Source organism: Athene noctua, chromosome 1 (assembly GCF_965140245.1).
Source record: "Athene noctua chromosome 1, bAthNoc1.hap1.1, whole genome shotgun sequence".
NCBI lineage: Eukaryota > Metazoa > Chordata > Aves > Strigiformes > Strigidae > Athene > Athene noctua.
The window spans coordinates 251,446,407-251,468,253 of NC_134037.1; the positions used below are offsets into that span (position 1 = coordinate 251,446,407).

Sequence of the window (21,847 nt, forward strand, 5' to 3'; positions counted from 1 at the left end):
ACAAGTATAAATTCCACTCTTGATTAATTGTTTAATAATTAATGTGAAGTATGAAGTCTTTTTGAAGGTTGGATCAAAAAAGTGGGCTCATAGCGATGGCTAGGAAGTACATACAGATCCTGGAGTTTACTATGTGTATATAAAGTGTTAAAGGGAAGCACCAACATGAAAAAGTAGATTAACATAAAACATCTAGATTGAATTTATTTGAAAATTATTATAGGTTTTGCTGTGAAGTATCAAAACTGACATAGTAATTGCCTACATTTGGTTAAATAAATATATCCTAGATCCCTGCCCACTTAACTGACCATTAGCTTTCCTTCAGTATCTTCCTCTCTGTACTTTCAGAAACAAAATTTAGACAAAGGACACATGCTAGGATACAGCATCTCCTCTCATGCTGTAGGTTAACTTAAATACTGTAATAAAGATATAATAAAGTAAGATTTTCAGAAATGTATTGGTTTACGCTGTATCAGCTAATCCTATTTAAAACATAAAGCGGGAAGACATCACCTGCCACTGAAAGAAGACAAAAGGAGTTGGTGATAGCTTAGCCCTTCCAAAAGCCAGCCCACTTATATTTGGTATCTGAATTTGGTTTTGGAACCTAGCTATACTTTCTCACCAAATATCCTTAGATCTTCCAGAATTCTCATTTACTTTGATAAAGGAATACCAAGCAAAATCAATTTAAAAATACATGCTTCCCAATTCCTCCAACAAATTATATAATTTACCTTAATGTTATTATATGATTTATAAAAAATTGATATTAGGACCTTGCTTGCTGTTCTTTCCTCATTCACAATAACTGTGCAAAGTGTGGTGCCATGTCTCATGGACTACATAGAGACTTGGGTGGTGGATCTTGATGCTGAAGCTACAGCTCAGAAAGCACCTGCCTAACACAAGGCTGTATGCAGAGAAGCCTTCTGTCACTCCTCAGGCCTCTTGCCTTTTCCCACAGACCTCTAACAGCATCTTTCTTAGCCTACCATCACTCACTTCCCTTCTGTGTCCAAGTTCTTCCTTCCTCTCCACCCCAACATTTCACTAGGCATATGCAGATTAAAGAAGGCAGCCTCTAACCTTGATTCAAAGGTAGGGCTCTTAAAATTTTCCTTTGTTCTTCCATGAAAGATAATGTCAGTCATTCCTGAGCAAAGGTCCAAGGGAAATGTTCTCACACTGCTGCAAAGAAAGACTAGAGCAGCACCTAAATCAAATAGTATTACTTAGTGAGTAACACAGTGAGCATACCTCATCTGTAGAGTCATTCATTGCTGTTAAACCTGTTGAACATCTTTCTCCTTAATCCAAAACTGGAAGGTTTTTTTATTTACAGTCCAATTCAGTTACTGTGGAATCAGTGTATAGTGAATGTACCCAGCAACTCATAAAGATAATGTATCATCCAGCAAGATGTGGTGATTTATGCCAGTTCAACTTCTGGAAGTGTTTTCATTGACTTACAGGATTTTTTTTTTAGCATTCATCAATGGCAGAGAGAATGCTAAAGTAGAGTGTTTGAAAATTAAATGGAAGAACCTAAGGAACACTCATCTTCTCTTGAAATGTTCTTGTGTGTGTGGAAATGAAGATTTGCATGCATTTATATTCCATAGAAAGGACTGGGCAGAGGATAATATCCCTACATGAATTTTAAAGCTTTCAGACACCCACATTTCTGTTTCAGTACAACTGCTCTGGAGATAATGCACTATGCTTAACTCTTACTAGAACACCTGTTTCATAGTGTTAAATCTTGACAGTAGAAAATTAATTAAAATATATTAAATTCATAATACTCCATCATTCTGTGTAATGCAACATTTAGTGCTAAAGAGCAGCTATTGAATGACACTTCTGGTGAATGGAGCCAGAATGTCTGGTCATTAGATGATAGCAGCAATATTTTAAGTAGTAAACAGATGTCAAATGAATTCATCAATACAAATAAAAATCTGCTTAACAGGATCTAAACTCAATCTTTTAAAGCATGAGTAATTTAATTGTGCTTTCCACACACAACGTACAAACTTACATTTTTTACTTGAAATGACCTTTGTTTTAGAGTGCTACAACAAGGCAAGGAAAGGAGGAAACATTCAGGGAAGTCTCCAAAACCAGAAGAGTTCCTCCTTCCCTTGAGATGGGCTGCAGAACCTTCCCATAATACACTGGCCACCCTCTTCCCAAGGAGCAGTACACAGAAAACGATATTGCTACAATAACATCCAGTACAAACACACACAACCCACTTTGCTGTTGATTGAGCTCATAAATGAGAAGATTGGATGGAATTAACTATTACATATCTATAACTGAAAGAACATCATGTAATTAGACTACCCTGTCACCTTCTCCATGTTGTTGCTTATTTTCACTCTCATCCTTCTTATTTAAATGTCTTTCCAGAAATTAAAAACTCATGGGGTTGTTTGAATCTGCATAGTACCTTTCCAGATGCTTTGCTTTATCTTTGGCACTCAGTAATAATTACAGAAAATGGAGCCTTGAATTTGGAAGACCTATTTTTTAAAACAGAATAAAGAGTCCTAAATTACACAGAACAGAATTCAACATAATTCAGACCGTGTAGTCTGAAATACCATGTACACTTCCCTTGTACTTCTGTTGTATAAAAATGGCATCTAGTCTGCCTTCTCACAGTGATTTTCCTAACATATTTTCCAACCTGTTTGGGTTTTTAAATATGGTGATAGCTTTACTCAACGTGATTTCATATGCAGAATCCTACAAAAGGAACACATTTGACATGTCTGTATAAATTAAAACTTCTATAAATGTTGGAAAAGACCCACTACTCATGTAATTTTCTTTGGCTTATCCTACAGATATACTTCTTTTCCATACACTATATATGATTTAATTTTTAGGGGCACACAAAGCTCTGAGGTTCTTCACTAACCACACTTCTTCTTCAGCCATCTCCCATCACCCAGTTCTTCACTATTTTCTATCACAAATCAGAAGGAACAGTTATCAAAAAATACTTAGTAGAAAATGTTGGTTCAGAAATAAAAGTTGTTGTTTTTTTTTTTTCAGGAAATGGTTGCAATTTGATTAATTTATATCCTAAAAATTAAAATTTGAAAGTTTATTTTAAAAATTTTTCTTCAAAATTTTATTTATTTAATTTAATCTGAAACTAGTCTCATTTGACTGACTTGAGAATTTTTAGATTTAGATCACTAGTGACTATTCAAAATGAAGCTTTTTCTATATAAAAGGGTAAGAATATAGTTCTGATATTTCAGGTTTGTGGAGAAATGGAGGAAGATTTCCCTTTCACCTCTACTACTTCATTTCCTGTTAGTCTTTTCACAGCTACCCAGAGATGGCACATTGGGAACAGATAAACCACTGCATCCCAAAGAAGGGGGACCAAATATTACCTCACCATCTTAGCTAGGTTAAAAAGCTAGTATTCAGGCAGCATGGAGCTCTGGCTGTATTTTTCTTCTCCCTGTGCTCTTTGAGGTAATTTATACTGTTCAAGGAAAAATATCTACACAGTGACCAATTTTACCTTATCGTTTCACAGAACATGGGAGGGCTCTTCCCTTGACCCCCCAATACTCTCAATGTGACTAGTCAGAAACTAGCACAGAGAAAATCATACAGATCCTTTTTTTATCTTTTTTTTTCCCTTCTCTCTCTGGATTCCCTTAGCATTCTTTTGCTATATAATAGCCTGACCTACTTCTTTCCATTTAACATATTTTTAATAGTTTCATCATCTATAGTCAAATAATTCCTGACGTCAGGTCTATCAGTGTTACTTTTCATCAATGTAAAATCCTCTTTGGCTCTTCTATGTTTCTTCTGCCTTCTTGTCTAAAACTATTCAGACTGCTTAAATATCACCTGCATGATCCAGTTTATAATGTGTATTTGCTTTAATATTGTCAAGCAAGATAACATATACTATATCGGTTTGAACTTCCCAGTTAAGTTAGTGTTTATTGTGTAATTCTGAACAAGTTGCCCACTGTGTAAGGGGGATAGACTGTCACTAAAAGGGGATGCTTCTAGCTGTAGTTTTTCAGTTATGATTGTGATACCTATGATCACACTTTACAACAGAGTGTGGGCAGGCTGGCTAGGGATGAAGTGACCTGCAAGAGGCAAATTTGTTAAGAGGACAGAACTGCAGTTTTTCACATCTTTCCTTATTAAGTCCTAAAGTGAATGGAGCAGGAATTGCAGATAAACTGAATCAAACAGGGTGAAGCCATAGAGACCTAAAGTTTGGGATGAAGTGCTTGGGTCCACTGCTGGCTGTTTCATTATTTTCTATTTAGCAGATGTGGTCCTGGCAGCAGAACTGCGGACTCCTTCTCAAATGATTTAATTATTAGCAGCAATGAAGCTTCCTCTAGCATGTGTTCTGTCTCTGCCCAGCAGCACCAAATTCCTTTCTGCACAATCGGAGCACTAAGCACGCTGTGCCAATGTACCTGTGTGTCTGCATCACCCCGGACTCCTCACAAAACTGAGCCCACGACTCACACCTGGGGAATGGCTCCAACCACGGAGGCAGTCCTCTTACATTTCAACAGATGAGTGTTATACTTTAATTTTAAAAACATAACTCTCTAAACAAGAGTTCAGGACATGCACTGTGAATGACCGTGCCAAATCCCAGTGCCTGCCGTGGGATATAGGGCTTGTTCCTGTCATCATTGTTTGCCTTTGGCATGCTCTAGGCATCTGCATGCTGAACATACTGATTTTAATTGGCTTCTTGCTGGTGCCTAACTCTCCTTCTACTCTATACAGTGAGTCTGAGTGCTAGAAAAGGTTTCTGGGTCCTATTCTGGAAGTTGAAAGTGCTGATAGTGAAATATGATACATTTAATAAACTTATAAATTAATATATTATTCCATAGGTTCATTTTCCAGTATAGATAACATATAGCCTGCTAGGAAAAATAATAAAAGAGGCCAGTGTGCTACTTCATACTCATAGCCTGGACTTTCTCTGCAATAACTATCCTCTGAATTTTCAAATAAATTTTTAATTTTCACCTATACCTTCACTAAAACCAAATACTTAAAAAGTAGTAACCATGCTATGGTCTCCTATTTTTTATTCCTGTTGATTTCTGAAATGACCATGACAGTAGGGTGAAGGATGTCTTAACTAAACTAGCAATCACGTTTTAGTGACTGTGTCTGTGACCAAGATCTGGCACTCTGGTACTGACTGAAGCTTTTCATATTCATTAAGAGCTGATGTTTGGACACATTCTCTTCCTCCTGCATCTGGGTCCAGACTTGCTGACATTTGCAAAATGGACAAAGTGCCCACAATTTTCTCATGCTCCACATACACTGTAATTACTAGAGTTACTCTGCATGGCTCTTCTTCACATGTAGATGTCAGCCTTAACTATTCAGACCCAGTGGCTTATGCACAAGAATTCAAAAAATTCCCTAGTACACATCACCAAAATTCACTGCTGCATGATGGAGGGGTGTGCATGGCTGTGAACATGTGCATGTGTGTGTAAATAAATCCCTTCCCAGACCCTGTAGTGATGTAGTGGCCCTGTAGCTGATGCTGTGAAGCAGGAAATCCAATTATACCTCACTTAGCATGCATAACTAAAAATGTTATTATTGGTCATAAAATTATCCAGCCCTTTTAAAAATCAAATCTATGAACTATATGACTGTATTCCTCAGGCTGACTTCACGCTGAGTGAGGAAGTGCTCCTCTGAATTTGTTTTAACTTTGCCTGCATTATGCAGGCCTCATTTCAGTGTGAGAGAAGGTTTAGGAGAAGTTGCTAATTTTCATTGTAAAGTGTCTGGGAATTTGAGCTCAGTCAAACTTCTGCCACTCTTGTGACTGCACAGAGCTTTCGCATACACTATATGGCATTTCCCAAGTCAAAGTGCCACAACAACAGTATCAGTTTTCCAAATGTGTCCTCAAATGAAATGTCACCATTTTGATGAACAGCTTCTGTAGCAAAACAGCATGTGTGTGACCAAATAGCAGTAGACCACTGTTTACACAAAAAATGAGCATAATAAACTAAAATGACACTTGAACAGCAAAATTCCATGTAATTAAAAAAAAATAAAAAATGTCCATTAGAACCAATAGCAAACCACATTATCTTTTAAGACCTTGAGCATATACAGATTTATCATCTTGACAAACGAGGTAGATGGGAGTTAATAAAGATCATCAGTATTTACTGTGCTGTGAATTCCTCTCATAAAACTCCAGTTCCAAGGGGGAAAACTCACTCAGAACCCCACAGTGGACAGGCTGCAAACCACAGAGGTTTCAATGCTAAGGCATGTGGATTCAGCCCAAAGCTCTGGGGTATCTTCTTTCTCTGGCTGGAAGGATATTTTGCATCCACTAAAATCAGTTCTTTGTCCGCAAATTCAACACCTTGGCAACATAAACCCTGCCACATCTTACTTCAGTTTTCCCAGAAATATTCCCTGAACATTAATTTCCATAAATGTATTTCAGGATGCAAATCCTTGAGGATGTCTGCACAAAGTAGTTTATTTGTATTTGGAGAGTGGAAAAAAAAGTTGCATTTGTGAATTACCCCATGCTGCTAGTAAACTAGACAAGCTTAATGGTGCAGTAAAAAAACATAATAATCAAAAGTTCGAGTCAGATTTTTATACACTGGTAGTAGAGTTTTCACATAACAAAATCCCAACTGAAATAGAGTGCTTGCAACCAGACTGCTTCCTATCTGGTCAGCCTCCCTTACTGAGGTCAGTAAGATATACCTCAGAAATCACAGGCGACAGTCAGCTCAAAATCTAGTGAATTTTACTCACGATTCTGAAAAAAAACCACATCAGCTTTCCCTGTGCACTCATACATACATACATCTGAAATCATTGTTTGGGATACAAACACATGGGCTTGGCCATTTCGGGTACTTAAAGCTCAATTTCTTCCCTCCTTGGTTCACACCTCATCTAGTACAGGCCCTGCAAATTGCCCAAATGTTGCGAATTGCTATTCCAAAAGATGTGCACCTTATCTGTTACAAAAAGCTGTTACTTTTTTTCTTAGTCAGCCACGAACATTAAATATCATACAAGAAATGTACTTATTTTGAAAGCTCATGGATTTTATTACCTTGGCAACAAAGTGATCTGTTCAAACTGCTTTTTGCTGCCAGTTTTAAAGGTTCCTGTGTCAGAGAAAAAGCCATGAAGACCAGATGAATAGGTAACTGACCCCTTCCTTCCCTTACGCTTGCATCAGTTTCTACAGATGGAAGAATGGACATACTGTGAAAATGAGGTCCCTGGTTGCTCAGAACCAGCAGTAGTTAATAGATGAACTGGATTAAAAATAGATTTTTCAGTTTTGTGACAATCACTAATAAAATCCCGTGTTGGGAATGGAATATTATTTTCAATATATCAAGAGAGTATTTTGAATCTAGAAAAGAAAAACAGTGGGAAAGAAACAAAATTTTTGAACAAAATGAAATGTTTATTTTTTCACATCCGTGCTTGGATTTTTCATTAACAAATAAGCATCCAAATGTCGTCAAGCTTGCTATATATCAAAAAAATTAAAATCACTTCATATGGAAACTCTAGTAAGCCTCCATTTTCCTCACATGATTCTGGTGTGTTGTTGATTGTTTCCAAAGGAGAAAAAGGAATAGTAAGAGTGACACATATATCCAGTGTTTCATGCTGTTGTATTGGTGTGTGTCACTGACAGGTGAAAAGCCTCTCACCCCAGCATGAGGATGAGATGGAGCCAATTTCCTACACGCCAGAGCTCAGACAAAGCCTCCTGCTACTCAAGAGCACACTTCCAGGAAACTTCTTCTACTCAAATGGCAAGAGACTTGCAGCACGGTCTTTAAAATGTTTCTGTCAGCAGGCTCTACTGAAAAATATGATCAAAGCTTGATCTTTCTCTGGAAAACAAACATACACAAATGGCAGTGTGGGGATCCGTATTAATTGTTGCGCAGTGGCTTCTGTACCAAACGTAAGAGGGTAGAAAATATTTTTCTGGGTTTTATGTCAACCCTGCAAATTCGGTATGAAATATGAAAATTGGGCAAGGCTCTCGCCTACGTATGATCATGATCAATACTACAGTTGCAGGGAAAAACCGCCCTGAGTTACAGCTCGGGAGCTTCATCATGGGCTGTAGTAATGGAACTAATTCATCGAAGTGGGCACAGTGAAAGGACCTTATAGACATTTTTTTGAGTTGTGCACCAGACAGAACATAGTATTATTCACCAGCCTTACATGGCACTGGTTGCGTCTTCTCTCTCTCCAGAAAAAAAATATAAAGGGGAAAGTGATTTCCTGAATATTTCATGATGTTGAAAGTGAACTACATCTAACTGAATCAAACAGCTTGTTTAAAATTAGTTTATGATGTGTTTATCAGATATTCAGTACTTTTGCAATTTTGAAAGTAGGAAAAAGACTGTCAGAAAAGAAGTAATCAGATTGACAAGACATAAACCACAAAGGCAAAGAGATTTTTAAGGTTAAGGAGTATGGTTTTTGAAAGTTTCAGATAGAAATATGAAATGGCTGTACTATCAGAAGTACTATTCCACACCATGAAGTAAAGATTAGGTGTAATTAGCATTCCTTTCTTAAAGGTACTTGCCCAAGACTTCACCTAAGATTAACAAAATTGCAGTCAAGGTTGCTTAAGTGTAAGTTCAGTAGGAGATTATGTATGAAGTTGCCAGAACATGCATACATGGTTCCTGAAGTCAAAACTGCAATCACTACTGATTTGCAGCACACTCGACACAAGCTTTGTCTCCTCTGTGAGCAGGGTCTGGGTTTTCTCTTCCCCAGACCATCAATATTTATGAGAAAAAGCTTGTAAATTTGACTAAGAGATACGTATTTTAGTTTTTCTTGCCCTAAATATACAAAGGAATGAGAATAAGGCACCACCTGAGATTTAAATGTGTATGAGACACCTGCCTCCTATAGGACTTCATATGGAGATCTAACTAATCAGTTAGTCATTGAACTGCATTAAACTACTTTCTATCAGCTCCCCCTCCTGCTTTTTTTTTTTTTTTTTACCACTTCTTTTCTGACAGTTTCTACATTTTCACACCTTCTTTTTTAACATTTATTTTAGGTCTTCTTCCATGTCCTGTAGCCCTTGCCGGTTGGAAGGGGTTATGGGAGCCTATCTTTGCTCACAACTCAGCTTTCTTGTCCAGATTGTAGATGTAACCTGGGACCCTGCAAGAATTGATTGGCCACTCAGATCAAAACATTAAATATTTAAAGTGGCACCACACCATTCATAAAGTGAAACATAAAGTGTTTGTTTACTCTCTGCTAATTATTCTAGTCCAAGCAGGCAGACTCAACTGTCTACATTATTAATTAAACCTCTAAAAATGAGCTAAGGGCAGGAAATGTTCTTTGCTAGTAAGAGAACTAAAGAATAAGCCATAAGTCTCATTAGCCATATTATAACATGAAAAGCTTCTACAAACTGTGCCAATACAAAGTTAAACAAATCATATCAGTCCGTATTTCTAAATGGCTTGGATAGAAGCTTACTAGTTGTGAAACTGCAGATGTTAACCAAACCATCTCTAGGAGGTATAACTAGTTTTACTAATTTACTATTGCTTGAGACTATGTGTGGACTCAAGTCGCAAAGACTCATGGTCTTTAAAATAGCATGCTTTAAAAGAGATTAGTTTGAAGGTTATTTTAAAGGAAAATGGAAGGTTTCCCCACAGACCATGCAATAGCACTATATAATAATCCACATATAACTTCTACCAGTGATCTATATCTTTATATATTTGCAATAGCAACATCATACAAATACTCATCACTGGGCTTTGTAATCAGGAACACTGTACAGTGATGGAAACCACAACAAAAATTCACGCTCATATTGAAAAGAAGTGTGTGAAAACCCCTAAGAGTTATATATTTTGGTATCAAATTCAAGGGTTTCATTGCACAACCTGAAAAAATGAAAGATTCCTGAGCTGGGATTTTCAATTATGACCTGAAACGCTGCTCCATTCTGTCAAAATTTTCACACAGTGGTCGAGTGCTGATCTGCAGTTTAGGACAAGAAACACTCAAAATTCTAATTTTTGTTAGACACAGGGGGGACAGATCCAAAGGGAATGGAAGAGACTAGTTATAGCATGCAAAGAGGTGGGATAGATGTAAGCGCACACGTCTGTGAACTGCAACTTTTGAGTGCTGCAGAATATAAAGCCTACCACTCTGCTGTGTCTCCACAGGACTCTGGAGCCTAATTATAGAGCTGTATGAAAAAGTTCTGCTTGTCAGCAGAACCGGCAGGGGGAGAAAAAAAAAATCCACATTTTTGCACATTCACAGAAGAATAAAATATTTAGGCAGAAAATCATCATTGCTGCAGATGGACACTTACAGAACAAAAATGGGTAATTTTTGTTCAGTTCTGCTTGTCGCTAGCATAGCCAGAATACATTTGGTAGCAGATTTAAAATCCTAGAATTCCTCCATCACTGTCAGTAGATAATATGCTTCATAGGATAGCAGAGTTTGAGGATTGCAGGTAAATACAAGGTGGGGAAGTCATCCTAAAATGAGCAGGCAGGGCTCCACTTGCTTATGCCAGCACAGAATTTGGCTCTGGACAGTTCTGAGTCCTTCTGAGTGAAGATTTGCCACAAAAGCCTGCTCACAATTAAAAGGCAAAATGTGAGGGTATGTTCATATCGCAGCAATGAGGAAAGAGAAGTAGAAAAAGCATAAGAAATATGCTCAAAATGTTAAAGAAAACATCAGTCAGCAGTTGCAAGTGGCCAATGGACTTCAGCTGCCTGCTTTCATTATATTTAAGGATACGCTCCTCAAATGCATGCTTCGTCTGAGAAGAAATAAGCCTGTAAAAGACCTACTCTATACCCAGAACATATCATAAGGATCACTAAGGTATTCTTAGGAGAACTTGACAGGACAGTGGGCACAAAACCTCTGATTCCTAATGGTGTTCTGGTGACAGCCTCTACCCAGTGTATCAAAAAACCTCAATATCCCTGATCAATGTGTTGTGTGTCTGTTGTGTGACCCTCCATATCCCCAATAGAGGGACTGTCCGTTTGCAGGTGCAGGTCTGTGACACCGAAGAGAAATAATTTATGTGGACTTTCCCCTTATTTTCCCTTCTTAGTACCGAGCAGAGAAAGGGGAATTCATCACTGCATGGTCCCCACCATTTCTGTACTACCCAACCTGTGTTTACAGCCTCTCAGCGGAAAGCCTGGCTCTTAAATTCAAGCTGTAGTGACCTGTGATTTCAGCTTTGGTTAAGTGTTTTTCTCTTAAGCTTGTTAAATGCAGTGTGAATTTTATGGGAAAATGCTTTTTTCTTATTTATTTTTTCTTTCTTTTCCCTCAGCATCATCTAATTTGGCAGTCCTTGGAGTGCTAGAGAGTCTCTTTAATGTATCTCAAGCCACAAGGACTCTGACTTTACTGCATTAACAAAATACATTTATTTGATGCCTTTATACGTGGCAATGGGAGTGATAAAGGGTTGTGTTCTCAATACTTCCCTCGTCTCCTTCTTCTTTGTCTGACATTGGCAATAAAATCCAAATTACAGAAAAGGCAAATCAAGCATACAAATTAAGAGAACTAATTTCATGCCAGCCAACATGTGGGAAAATCTCAGGTAATGAGGAAATCAAAGGAAAATGGCAATAAAATAGACTGTACTGAAAAAAAAAACAAAAAACCAAACAACAAACCTAAAGTCACAAAATCCAATCATATTTTTATACACTAATAAATAATAATTTAAAAATTAAAATTAGTAGAAAGCAATAAAAATCTCCTGTGATAGGACCTTCTGTAAATAGTCTGTTGAAGTTTCTATTGACTGAACTGCTGCACTGTTTTCTTTAACAAGAAAAAAGAATTTCTTCCTATGTCTCTAAGGTGTCTTAAAATCTGTTGTATGGCATAAAGAAGTAAAATAACTCCATGGCCAGTGTGCTTAATCCTGGAAGTTAGTTTTGTTTAATTTTTGTTTTCAAGTTAATGGATGGAGTTTTTCTCAGACACTTTTTTTCTCAGACACTTCAAAGAACAACATTAGGCCCAATAAAAGGTAAACCTCTGTATTTCCTTTGCTCTATTACCTCATCACAGTACTATAATAAAACCAGAAATAATAACAAAAAGTGCAAAATCACTGCCTTGCATAAAGCTGTTCATAGTCTGTTTCTTCCACTGACTTCCACACTTCCACTGACAAGTATTCCAGATCTTATTATACCACCTACAGGTAGTTTTTAGAGAAATACTTGGGATCCCCTAAGCTGCTTAGTTAGACTCCTGTAGGCTGCAAAAAGCAACCATGTCCATTATGGTTTTTGGACAGGTTTCTCATAACCCATATTCGTTTGACTTTAAACCAGTACCACAAAAGAGCCTGCTATCCTTTCTGTAATCTTAGATAACACATGAAACAAACACACAGCTGTTGAGATAAACAATATTTTTAGTAAATATTAAAGTGTTTAACTGACCATACTTTATTATATGCCAGCTTTTATCTGACACAGAATGTCATGTATGAAGACATGTAATCATTTTCTGTTGAAGCAAAATAACCAAAACCTATGATTGGTTACTTTTTCTCTCATACCTTATTCTTATTTACAGATCCTATAATACTACATAATCATGCACACATTTTTTATAATTTCAGCATATTTTTGTAAGCTTTGAAAGAAATCCTTAGCAAATTCCTTTACAACTGAAGTCATGCTGTTTCAAAAGAACGAAGATTGACAGAGAAGGAATCTTGATAGTAACATGGATATTTAATGAAAATTGCAGGGATAACAGAAATGTTGAACAAATAACCTCTGGAGGTAAATGACCTTTTAAGGGTATAATCTTTAGTACTCCAATACGCTTAATGCTTCTCAGTTTGCTCAACCTTTATTTTCTAGAAAAGGGCTTTGCTTTTTGCAGGGCTTGATCAGTCTTCTTTCTACTTTCAGAAAATATGCAACAGTTTAATCCAAATTCAACTGAATTATGCTGCTTTGATGCTGTGTATTTTCTCGTGTTGATTAATATGCCCCTTGTGCAAACATCCTCCTCCTACCTGATGCCTTCAGAAATGTCTCAATTTGTTGCTGATGACATTCACATTTCCTCCAGAGATGCCTTGTGAAGTCACAAACAGAGGATTATGCCCATCAGTGAATGACTCAGGCACAAAGTGATTGATAAGGCAAATAAATACTTATGTTAGCAGTCAGTCAGTTGTGATATGCAAGGGGGAAAACAAGACTGCAGATATTTCAGCTATATATCATGTTTTCTAAATTATCTCTTTGTGTACCGATGGTCCTCTTAATAAATTATCCTCCCTTGTTATCTGATCTGTTCTGTGTTTTCAATTATGTCTCTTCTCAAAACCATGTTACAGTCAGTCTTTCTCAGGCTGAAGCTCTTTCAATGTCCAAACTTCATCCCCAAAGTCCAGACAGAGGAAATACTATACAACTGGTTTTGAGTTGAAAAGCTGTGCACACACACATCAAAGAGATGTTACAACATCACAGAAGTCACGGCTTTATTCCCAGATTCCCTGAGCTGAGTTTTATGAAAGCAATAATACATGACACTGCATATCTTACAGTGGAGTAAGAACATTTTGAGCATCTTGCATAGCTTGAGACTGAGAAATCAAGAGCTTCCATCACCTCAGACATGCAGAAGGTGGCCATGGCACAGGAGTGAGTAGATTATTTGGTTTCTTTAACTCATGAGTTTTGGATTGACAAAAACAAAAAGCTTTAATAAGGAGAACTTAATTTCTAATAGAATCTCATGTGAAAGTCCATATACTTGTTTTTAATAAGAAATAATCTGCATGAGATTTTGGAAAGATGAAGAACGAATTAATTTAGAAAAGAGTTCTAAAAAGTACGCATCTCAGGAGTAATTGTGGTCTGCTTGTACAGTCTTCAAACAAATTTGCAAGACATTTTATAGCATGTCTGTGTGATCATTACATGTCATAGTGTTTCAGATTGTATCTTGGGCTTTTTTCTGGTGTGGGAGGTGGTCTTGAAGAAATATGTACATGATCATGATAGCATGGCTGTGAAAAACAGATGTCTTCCCTTAGATGTAAGCTTTTCAAAGGTCACAAATAACAGCAAAAAAATGGAAGAGCTCGTGAGCTACGCCATATATTCTTTGATTCAGGGACCTTTTTGTGTTCACAGCTCCTAGTACAATGCAATCTTGATTTATGATTATAGTGCCTAGTTCCTACGAATGATGATGATAATGATAAGGTTTATAATGGAGTCAGAGGACCTTGCTAATAAAACAACAAATCTTCTATGGTAATCAGAGTTCTAATCTAAACACTATTTAGTATGGACTTGTGATGTGAATGAGACAGTTGGGGCAACTACATTTTACAGTGGCATATGCAGTTTTTTAAACATATGTAAATAGATGTACCTACAAGTTATGCCATAATAGAAAAATATACAATTTATATATGCAATTGGCGAACTGTACATCAAAGTAACTTAAACAGTAGGTATAGAATTGCATCTGATGGTTTTTTTCAGCTTTTTAAGTGTGTATGTGCAACCTTAGATACAAAGTTTAATATCATAAATTTGGTTCAGAAAGTAGGTTGTATAATATTCCAGGCAGTTACCGTTTGTGGAAAAGAAATCAGTAAGCATAGAAAAAAACAAACTGAATGGAATTTTAATTTGTTTGTACATCCAGAACTTCAAATGCTTGTTTGGAATACAACCACATTTTTGTGTGTTAGGCATACTGAAATTCCTGTACAGGAACAAGATAGCTCATGAAATTTTCAGTATTTTCTATTCCATCCATTTCAGTATCTGTCCATCTTGTCTCCCATCCAAGCCATCACAAGAATAAATGTAAAGATAAATGAATAATCCTGATTACATCACAGTAATATAAACATGACAAAGCTGAATGACTCTGCAGACTAACAGTGTTGAATGTCATAAAACTATTCCAGCATGTCCAGAATAATGTTTTTGAGTGACTATAATACTTCTGGAAAATATTCCCCGTGCGAACCATCTCAGAAGAAGAGGTAAAAGATTGAGTCAACAAAGTCAAGCGTACTTTTCATGCTGTTTCGTTCGTTACACTCCAGATCTATGCGGAGACCTGCGAACAACTGAGCAGATAGCATATGAAAATCTGTGTAGTAAGCTAATGGGGATAACTGGACATCTTTCAGAAAAGATAATGCATGTGTACTTAAACAGGTAACAATTAATCACCTTCTCCAAAAATAAATTTCTCTTAAACTCCTTGCCAATTACTACTTAGTTTTGAGAACACATTTTGAAGATGATTGTAACAAACATCTCCTGGATACGTCTTTCTATGGCTAAGCAAGAATTACCACTTTTCAAGTTTAGAGTCTGAATGTCTCCTCAAAATGGTATCATAAGGAGTTATACTGTTAGATTAGTTTCTTCTTCTGACATTATGACCGCAAACCCTTTTTCATTTACCTGCCCATCTGTGTAGCTACTACTCTTGGTTGAATACATTACTGTAACAGGTTGTTACAACCTATAGCAGGAATGTTAGGGCCACAGGGCAATGTCCCTCACATATATAAAACCAATACAAATAAAATAGGGTTCATGAATTTTTGCAAGGAGGTGCTATTTGGTCAGGGAAGATACCCAAAAAACTGAGCTGACATGTCTACATCAATTACAAAGCCATACATTTAGTCTTGATTAAAATGATTTGCAGTCTAGGAGTCACATTGGATATAAAGTAAATCTTAAACTTCTGGATATTAAAAACTGAGCATTTCTCACTCACAAGGAGGCTGAAGCCACACTCCCTACATGATGAAACTTGTCTTCCTTCACCCCTCTCAGTAACTACTACAAACTCCCTTCAATGTTTGTCTGCTTTTAGTTCCAGCAGCAGAAGGTTCTCCAAAGATACCATGTTTTAACACAATTTACAATGAAACATTTAAGAGCATACTGAAAAAGGAAACTCCCAAAAGAGGTTTCTGATGGATGGAAAGAGTTTGATGCATTTTCTACTTCTAGTTATGGGAATGGAGATGAGTTATCAATTTTTCCTGAGAGACTGACATGTAAGTTTGGTCCTGAAGGAGATGTAAAGAGCTGAGCTATGGTGTTGGTAACTACTGTATGACAGCCTGAACTACTCCGTCATTCTGACACAACCTCATGGCTCTGTAAGCTTAGGAGCTAGTCTGAGTGGATGACTACACAGAATAACCATGGGCATGTGTGACCAAGAACATCAGCTGTAACATGGATGGTAAATCTAATGTTTTATTATATTCGCAGCACACAGAAACTGACATCGCATTCCCTTGTTATACCTCCACTTACAACACCTAAAACTTGATTTGTGGCCTTTACGAAGTACATCAAGAAATCATCCTGAACTCCCTTTTAGAAAGCAGCATATAAGAAAATAACACATTTTCTTATGTTTCATACACTTCAGGATATTTCCATAAATCAGCCAAGAAATTAATTATAAAAACAAACATAACATTTCCTTCCACTAACCAGAAAATGTTATTGTTGCTTCCATTCCAGCTTGCAAAGACACAGAATCATTAGTCTCATATATAGTATATGTGTGTGTATAAACACAGATAAAAGTACATACATATTATGAGACTTTGAAATCTTAAGTAAAATCGAAGTGTATTTATCTTACCAAGTTTTAATAACTTCGCAATTTTTTAAAAGATGGCCCCTAATGTAGCGTTATTGATCAGAATTGTTCAGAAGATAAAACTCTGTAGGGACTCCATCACTTCCAGAGTATTTTTCCCTTGTAAAGTGCTAAGAAGTTGATAATACAGGGTATAACAGACACTGAAAAAAATATCAGAGAAACTATGGACAGAAGGATGAAAACAAATTCTGTGAAACACCGATTTAATATTAGCAAGCAAATGTCTATTTGACATAAATTCTCAGGATTTAAGAATACAGTATAAACTGTGGCAGATTTCAGTTTAGTATTTTAGAGTACGAGAAATTGTTCAAATGATTGAGGTGGTCCTGAAGCTGAGAGAAAGTGCAACGCAGAAGCACTTAGCAGGAGCATATGGTGGGAGCAGACCAACAGTGGCAAATTATGCAGTGAATTCAGAGGAACTAAGATCTGTATTGCAGCCTACATGCAGAAAGCCAAAATCATTCAGAGGAACCAATTTTTTCAATGCCACTGAACCAGTCACCTCAGATGGCTCAGTGCCAGCCCCTTGGCATGTATATTCTTAACATACAGTTTCCTGTGATGCCTTTAGTAAAGACTTGCATTAATTACTTAAAATAAATATTCCCTTCATTAACCTAACCAGAAAACTTTCAGTGTACTGAATCTGTTCAGTGGAACAGATTTTTCTCTATTGCTAGCAAATCAGATTTACTCTTTTTGAACATGTCAGCTTTATAACAAGCAAGAAAGAAAACTGGATCTGCAAAGAAGACTGTCACTTAAAGCATCATACTTCTAACATGCTCCTTTCATTCAGAGCTCTTTACCTTTACTGACACCCTCTGGTCCCTATCTCTAAGTCAGGTTTGAATTCAATCCAACACTTTCAAAAATTTACTTTCCAAATCAATATTTTATGGAGCACAGAACTGGACATTTTCTGAAACCCCCATAAATCATATCACTGATTCCCCAATAGTTTACCATGTCAGCAACTTATTCAGGGGACTCAAGCAAATTTGCCAGTCATGACCTTCCTGTATTGAATCTGTACTGACAGTCCTCTAAGTTATGCATTTCTTAAAGTTGCCCTTTGTTATTTTGTAACAGCACTGGTTTTAATCATACCTTTTACCTTAGCTGTTGCTAGGATGTTTTTCCTCAAGCTGCTTTCTTTTAAGTTCTCAGCTATAATTCAGCCAGTCAAATTTTTTTGTATTTTCTGGTTTCACTCTTAGTACATCTGCTCTCGTTATAAAATGAAATAAGGATCCCTTCCCCTGACATTTTAACCTAAAATTCAAAGTATGACCTTCAGCTTCATATTGACCAATAAAACTAAAATCTACATTCTTGGTCTCCAGACCATACATAGCTATCTTCACACTTATATCACGCTCTGCTAGTTCTGACTTTTTGCATGGGCATTTGCTTTGTAAGTGTATGAAACAGAAGAACTGCATGTTGAATAGTCTACTTTTGAAACTATTCACCTTCAAGAATGCTTAACACTTCATTCTCCTTACTTTATATATTTGTTGTCTTCTAAAATTTGGTCTTTGTAACCATATCTCTTAACCATTCACATAGTTAAACTACACAGAGGGCCACTGTACATGAAATATTCCACAGTTACTATATTCACGTCTCAGTTTGCTGTCTTCTTTTTAATATACTTCACACTAGTAAACAAGAGTCTTTCTTCCTGACAAGATAGATATTGAAAGGGTTTTGATTTTTTGTTTGGTCTATTTTTTAATTGAAACTTCTCAGATAAATGCTACAGTAATTAAAGACAATTTATGAAATATATTTTTACAAATTCTAATAGATTTTTTGATAGCACTTTAAAGTAATGCCCCATTTATTGCTAATTCTTTTGATATCCACTGTAATAATATTAATCATGATGAACTGGTCTTGCATTAATATTGATTGCCATAAAGTACTTCTGAAGGAATTCTACTATAACTCAGCAAGAATTAATTGCACTTTTATTAATTCAAAAATGTCATCCTAATTTTAATTATCAGGAATCCCCCTTAGCTTTTGGCTAACAGTGAGCATGTAATTTATTTGTAGTTTCAAACTTTAGGATCTCATTCAGAGCTCATTGACAACTACTGAAATGCTGTAACTCCTTAGAAAAATCTGACATCAGGTCCTTCGTTGAAAAACATGACTGAAAATGTGTCATTCAAGGAAAGTATTACTTCTCAAATTAAAAAAAAAAATATTAACAAACTTTGCAAAAACTTTGTTACATTTCTGAAATATTGCAACACATACCATACTGTAGTCCTAAGTAGTCACATTACACTACCTTGTGTAACTTGTTTTATGAAGTTTCTGTGCTCAACAGGAATGAAACTAAACGTCTGAAGTACAGGTACAGCAATGGATACCTTTTTTTTTTTTTTTTTCTGAGATAAAAATCTTAAAAACACAGTTTAACGCTCTCTGTTACAGAAATAACTCAGTTCGTCTTCTAACCAGCTCATAGACATTCCACAGAGTCTTATCCACTCTTCTCACATCAGAGAGGAAAAATCAGTGCATCTTTAGGTAATTCCATCTCCTCTGCCTGTCAGCAAAGGAGAACAGTTCAGGCACCGTACTTTTCTATTTCAGGAGATAATTGTTTATCCCAAAGCCAAGTACCATTCTGAACTTCACAACAACACAACTTTTAGTGCATCACTATAAACTCAATACGGTAGGTTATTTTCTGTTTCACCCTCAAGCATTAGCACAGTAGCTCTCCCAAACATAAAAAATTATCACATTAAAATAGGCATTCTTTCTCTGGAGTATGTATTTGTTCTAAAAGCCTCACATCTCTCTTCACAACTCATTCACTGCAGTAGTTTGCTAGCTGGTTAAATGACAGGAAACATAGTAGATCACAGTAATTTTTGCTTCAACTTTTCAGCTCAATTATGACAACAATTTCAATGTAAGATTCAAAGCAAAAAACAGAACACATAAACCTGCAGTAGGAGCCCCAAAATGGGATCTCTCACCATTGCTGGCTTCACAGCATACTGCTCACAGAGATGCCGCGATGGATATTACAACAAATAACCTGCACACGCTCCGAAGTCTAACCAGGGAAATCAGTGCCCGGCTGGGGGGATGGCAAAGACACTTACCGCGGCTGTGACACCGTCTCTCTCTCGCCCTGACTCTCAGTCTCTCTCTCCCATCCTCCTGACAGCCTCAAATATAGCAGTCCCTTATGGTGCTGAGCCTGTGGGGAGCAGAGGATTGCAGTTGGGTTTTTTTCCTTTTTTTTTTTTTTTTTTTAATTATTTTATTTAAACCATCCAGCGGTAGTTCTCCAGCCCGACCGCCTCTCCTCCTCCTCGCCTCGCTCACTGACAGAGAGACCCAGGTGAAGGCATCCGCGCCGGCTGCTCCCGAGCCCCTCCCGGCCCCGCCGTGCCCCCTCCCCGGCGGGGGGACCAGGCACCTCCCCCGGCTGCTCCCGGGGGGGCGGCGGAGGCTCTGCCCGCCCCTGCCTGGACGGGTGCGTATGTATAGATGATGTCTATCGGTGTTTATGTGTGTGCCACCTCACGCCGCGGCTCGCCCCTACCCCTAAGCGCACAAACACCCCCCTCCTTTCCTCCTCCTCCTCCTCGCCGCCTTCCTCCCGGATTTTCTCCTCTTCTCCGCTCCTCTGACCCGGAGCGTGAAGGCAAGAGGGCGAGTTGGCGAGCGCTCTCCCCTCCTCTGCTACTCCTCTCTAACCCAAAGACACCAGCTTCTCCCAGAAAACACTTTCTGCCCCATCCTCTCCTTCCCACCCCCTTCCCCATCCTCCTTCCAGGTAGATTTTTTTTTTTTTTTAAATATTTTCTTTTTTCTTGAATGTATTTTATTCTTCGCTGGCGGTGATGACCCTCCCTATCCCCACGCCCTGCAGTCGGGGCCAGGACCGGGAGCCGCGGCTGCTGCCCGCACCGCACCGCACCCGCGCGATCTCCGCCTTATAATCTCTCCAGGGCTGCTGTAACTGGAAAAACACCAGGAGCACCAAGCCCGGGGCCGGCAGCTGTAGCGCCGCGGCTCCGGCAGCCCCTTCCCTCCTATTCCCTTCCCCATCATCCCTCCGCTTTTAACCGCAGACCGCTTCAACACATCGCAGCGCCCCGCCTCGCCCCATCCTCGGCGGTGCCTCCGCGCCGCTGCGCCCTCCTTCCGCCCCCCCGCCTCCGCGCCGGCACTGCGCGGGCCGCGCAGCCGCACCCTGCGCGGCACCGCCCCCGCGGTGGCGCGGCGCGGAGCCCCGGGCAGGGCTGGCGGCGCCGGGCGCTCGAATTCTCCCCTTTCCTCTTCCTCGGCGGCTTCGTACCGGCCGTAAAAGTAGTGCGCGCTCCCACGCTGCGCCTTCAATGGCTACCCGCAGGATCTAGGCTGATTTTTCTTCTTTTCTTTTCTTTTCTTTTCTTTTCTTTTCTTTTCTTTTCTTTTCTTTTCTTTTCTTTTCTTTTCTTTTCTTTTCTTTTCTTTTCTTTTCTTTTCTTTTCTTTTCTTTTCTTTTCTTTTCTTTTCTTTTCTTTTCTTTTCTTTTCTTTTCTTTTCTTTTCTTTTCTTTTCTTTCCTCCTCTTTTCTTTTCTTTTCTTTTCTTTCCTCCTCTTTTCTTTTCTTTTCTTTTCTTTCCTCCTCTTTTCTTTTCTTTTCTTTTCTTTCCTCCTCTTTTCTTTTCTTTTCTTTTCTTTCCTCCTCTTTTCTTTTCTTTTCTTTTCTTTCCTCCTCTTTTCTTTTCTTTTCTTTTCTTTCCTCCTCTTTTCTTTTCTTTTCTTTTCTTTCCTCCTCTTTTCTTTTCTTTTCTTTTCTTTCCTCCTCTTTTCTTTTCTTTTCTTTTCTTTTCTTTCCTCCTCTTTTCTTTTCTTTTCTTTCCTCCTCTTTTCTTTTCTTTTCTTTTCTTTCCTCCTCTTTTCTTTTCTTTTCTTTCCTCCTCTTTTCTTTTCTTTTCTTTCCTCCTCTTTTCTTTTCTTTCCTCCTCTTTTCTTT

General features: G+C 37.9%; 1 protein-coding gene across 6 annotated transcripts in view; it reads right to left on the reverse strand.

Annotated features, from left to right (window-relative positions):
* The window catches only part of CNTN5 (contactin 5), a 670,135-nt gene extending 648,758 nt beyond the window's left edge, over positions 1 to 21,377 (reverse strand). For 3 of the 6 annotated variants that reach the window (XM_074916703.1, XM_074916759.1, XM_074916712.1), the window contains exon 1: positions 19,980 to 20,112. The gene's annotated coding sequence lies outside the window, so the exon portion shown is untranslated. Of the gene's footprint in view, positions 1 to 19,850; positions 19,917 to 19,979; positions 20,113 to 20,803; positions 20,923 to 21,184 lie in introns of those variants that run through there. The other 3 variants (XM_074916722.1, XM_074916731.1, XM_074916788.1) reach the window with 3 other exon arrangements.
* Positions 21,378 to 21,847: the final 470 nt, after the last annotated feature.